At 40.2% G+C, this 4,799-nt stretch overlaps 1 pseudogene; it reads right to left on the minus strand.

The window, feature by feature from the left end:
• Positions 1 to 1,964: 1,964 nt before the first annotated feature.
• Positions 1,965 to 3,140, minus strand: LOC130868369 (28S ribosomal protein S5, mitochondrial-like; annotated as a pseudogene).
• Between the last annotated feature and the right edge of the window lie 1,659 nt (positions 3,141 to 4,799).

Here is a 4,799-nt window from a genome sequence, read left to right on the forward strand (position 1 = left end):
TCCTTCATGTTCCCATACCTCCATGGTCTCTTGTGTCCCTGGTTTACCCAGGAGTTCTCCACTATTTCTGCCCCAGGGAAATCCATGCATCTCTCTTTGGGTCCTCCTAACTCTAGAGAAAAAAGTGAAATACAGTGTGACAAAAACTTTAATTCTGAAAAAAGAAATTGGAGAAGATACCAGAAAATGGAAAGATGTCCCAAGCTCGGGGATCAATAGGATTAACACAGAAAAAAAAAAGGCAATCTTACCAAGAGCAATCTACAGATTCGATGCAATCCCCATCAAAATTCAAACACAAATTTTCACAGACCTCAAAGGAATAATACTCAACTTCATATGGAAAAACAAAAATCCCAGGATAGCTAAATCCATCCTTTAGAAGTTCTGGAGGTATCAATATCACTGACTTCAAGCTCTACTATAGAACTATAGTAATAAAAACAGTATGGTATTGGCATAAAAACAGATAGGTGGATCAATGGAATCCAATTGAAGTCCCTGACAAATCCACACAGCTGTGACCATCTTACTTTTGACAAAGAATCAAAAATTATACAATGATAAAGAGAAAGCATCTTCAACAAATGGTGCTGGAATAATTGAATGTTGGCATACAGAAAAATTCAAATATATCCATATCTATTGTCTTATTACAAAACCCAAGTACAAATGTATCAAAGACCTCAACATAAATCCTGTTACACTGAAATTGAAGGAAGAGATTGTGGGAAGTAGCCTTGAATACATTGGCACATGAAACAACTTCCTGAATAGAATACTGAAGATGGATGCTAACAAGAAATCCCACATTAGCTCAGAATTGAGTATAATAAAGGGTTATTTATTTAGGGGTATGCTTATAGATCACAGTTTGTTAGGCTAAAATTATCTCAAGGCCTGTACTTTGAGGCCTGTAGGACAGAGAAAAGCCTGACTTGAGTTCAGGGCCTGTACCTCAAGGCCTATAGGACAGAGAAAAGCCTAGATCAAGTTTGAGAGAACCAAGTGAGGATGAGAAAGCAAAATCTAGGTAGATATCCCTTCAGCCAGAGGAAGGGCTTGGCTACTGTCATTAGCTGGAGGTACCCGCACATCACACAATGTCACTTAACCTATATAAGCTGATGTTCACAGTAATAAACTAAGTTCCTGTTTTGACTTGACTCCCTATCTTGTCTGATTGTCCTATTTCGTGGTACTGTGGATCTGATTGTCCTGCGTTGTGGAATTGCAGAATAGGTTGATAGTCCACTCATCTTTTCCTTGGAAATAAGGCTAAGGAGGTCTAGCAACACAAGGTTTACATTGGCACTTATAATATAAGAGACCACATGGGATACAGATATAAACAGAGAATTCTCAACAAAAGAATCTCAAATGGCTGAGGTACACTTAAATAATTATTCAATATCCTTAGCCATCAATGAAAAACAAATCAAAATGACTTTGAGATACCATTTTATACCTGTGAAAATGTCTAAGATCAAAAACACTAATGACAGCTTATAAGAAGAGGATATGGAGCAAGGGTAACATGCCTCCACTGCTCATGGAGTGCAAACTTATATAATCACTTTGGTAATCAATATGGCAATTTCTCAGAAAACTGGGAATCAATCTACCTCAAGATCCAGCTATACCCTCTTGGGCATATAGCCACTACTCAATTATGGTCATAAAAGTGTTATTCGTAATAGACAGAAATGTAAACAACTTAGATGGCTCTCAACTTAAGAATGGATTAAAAGAATGTAGCACATTCATACATTGAAATATTACTCAGCTGCTAAAAACATGACATCATGAAATTTGGTTGCAAATGGATGGAACTAGAAAAAAAAAAGCATTCTGAGTGAGGTAAGCCAGACCCAGAAAGACAAACTTGGCTTGTACTCACTGATAAGTGTATATTAGCTTTAAAGTAAATGAGAACCATACTATAATCCACAAACCCAGAGAAGCTAGGTCTTCACTTCTTGCCAGTCCAGTTTAATATCAAGAACCTCAGACTCTGGCTACTTACTCAAGACCCACTGTGGGCAGGCAAGCACAATCCACAGAGGGCTACATTCCTCGAAGAACTCCACTATGTAGTGACCCTTTGTATAGGCAAAATCTTGTCTAATCTTTCCTGGCTCCCAAGCCAATAAAAGAGGCCCAGGGTGAGGCTGCTTGTGTTCATAGGTCCAGTGATTCTGCATATACACCCTTAATTTCAATGAGGTAGTATATGGTGATAATGGCCCTGTGGTAGCAGAAGCCATAGCCTCTGGGGTCTTTCTTCGTTCTGATCTGTGTCATTTTAAATCTTAATAAAATATCATGGAATATTGTAGGGACTTTACAATTCTATATAATACAAATAATGAATCCTTCTGTTCTTTGCCTTTGTGACAGCATCTACTTGGTCAATGCCTTTCTATAGCAAAACCTGTAGCCCCATTTCCATTCTCCCCACCAACCAGGACACTGAATGACTTTTCTTCTGTCATTTGTTGTCATATAGAAAACATTTATACATGTGTTTCTCCATTGGGTCCCAGGTCTTGAGAGGGCAATACTTCAAACTCCCCATGTGTTTTTACTCCATCCATGCTCCCCTTTAACTTTCAACTTCCTCCTCCTGTTCTACTCTTCTCTCTATTAGGTCATGTCAGCCTCCAACATCTCCTGTTCTTCTTTGCATCTTTGTTCAGTGGTCTGGGCTATCCCACTTTTCATAAAAGGAACATCCAGACCAAACCACACAAAATCAGAGCACTTTTCAATGATGATCTGGCCCTTGTTCAAATTCTTTTTCTTCTTTCTCTTTGTTCTTTTGCATCTTCTTTTTCTTTCTTCCCCTCCTGTCTCTGCTAAGGCACCTTTCCAAAGTCCTTCTGCTGTCAGTTTGCTGAAGAAGCTGTAGGTTTTTTTTTTCTACTGACCCATCCAGTTAATCAAAGAGGAAATGCAGCACTTTGTCTGCAGCACATGGCTCAAGCTAGTCAGACAGTGGCTGTTTCTTTGACAAGGAGTCTTGGATGAGAGCTGTCTTCATAGCCACAAAGGAAGCTGCTCTTAGAAAAGTGTTTGGAGAGCAGTCTAAACAGGAAATATCCTGCTGGCATTGTACACAGTGCAGGGAGACAGTCCATGGAAAACCGGAGCCTAATTCATAGTTTTAATCTTAAAATATTCATCTTCCATGCTCCAGAATCAGAAGACAATATATATTCACAAGTTTACTCATTTGCTGAAAACAGAAAATAGGATTAAAGTGATCTACAAATGTTGAAAACAATATACAGATATTGATTGGTTACATTTGTTTGTTATCTGTGTCAGTTAGTATTAATGACTTAATCCCTTCCAAAACTTTGCTAAAGATTTCTATATAGTATTTCTCAGTCCTTTCTGCCATTTGTTGTGTTTTGTGTGGTTCAATAAATACAGAGCAAAGCTGTTTCTTAGAGACAGACACAGAAACAGGGAAAACAGAATCATAAGATACCATTAAGGAAAATGCAGAGCTAGACTCACACAACAGAAAGATGATGACAGGAGATGAAAGAAGACACAGTGAAAGAGAAGTAGAAAATTTAAAACCAGTCTCATTCTTGGTAAAAATACTCCATAAGGAAATGTTTTGATTTTTATTCTTTTTAATTTTATTTTATTCTTTTTTAATTAAAATTTCTGCCTCTTCCCCGTTTCCCATTCCCCCCCACTCCTCCCACATATTGCCCCCTCCCCCCACTCCCCTCCCCCTATCCTCACTCCTCCCCCCACTCCATTCCTGCTCCCTCTCCATACTGATGAGCAGTGCAAATTCCCTGCCCTGCAGGAAGACCAAGGTCCTCCCACTTCTATCTAGGTTCAGGAAGGTGAGCATCCAAACAGGCTAAGCTCCAACAAAGCCAGTTCATGTATTAGGATAGAAACCTAGTGCCATTGTCCTTGGCTTCTCAACAGCCTTCATTGTCTGCCATGTTCAGAGAGTCTGGTTTCATCCCATGCTTATTCAGTCCCAGTCCAGCTGGCCTTGGTGGGCTCCCAATAGATCAGTTCCATTGTCACAGTGGGTGGGTGCACCCCTCGTGGTCCTGACTTCCTTGCTCATGTTCTCCCTCTTGTTCCTCATTTGGACCTTAAGAACTCAGTCCGTTGCCCCAAATTGGGTCTCTGTCTCTATCTCGATCCATCGCCAGATGAAGGTTCTATGGTGATATACAAGATATTCATCAGTATGGTTATAGGAGAGGGTCATTTCAGGTTCCCTCTCCTCAGATGCCCAAGGTACTAGCTGGGGACATCTCCCTGGCAACTGCGAGCCCCTCTAGAGTCAAGTATCTTGCCAACCCTAAGATGGCTCCCTTAATTAGGATATATATTTCTCTGCTCCCGTATGCACCCTTCCTATATCCCAACCATCCCATTCCACCAAGGTCCCCCCCATTCTACCCTTCTCATGTTTCTCACCACATTTCCCCTTAACCCCATGCCACCTCACCTGCAAGTTCCCAGATTTGCCCGGCAATCTTGTCTACTTCCCCTATCCAGGCGGATGACTACACGTTTTTCTTTGGGTTCACTTTCTTATTTAGCTTCTCTAGGATCACAAATTATATGCTCAATGTCCTTTATTTATGGCTAGAAACCAATTATGAGTGAGTACATCCCATGTTCCTCTTTTTGGGTCTGGCTTACCTCACTCAGGATAGTGTTTTCTATTTCCATCCATTTGCATGCAAAATTCACGATGTCACTGTTTTTTACCGCTGAGTAGTACTCTAATATGTATATATTCCACACTT

The sequence above is a fragment of the Chionomys nivalis genome, chromosome X (assembly GCF_950005125.1).
Source record: "Chionomys nivalis chromosome X, mChiNiv1.1, whole genome shotgun sequence".
In the NCBI taxonomy this organism is placed as follows: domain Eukaryota; kingdom Metazoa; phylum Chordata; class Mammalia; order Rodentia; family Cricetidae; genus Chionomys; species Chionomys nivalis.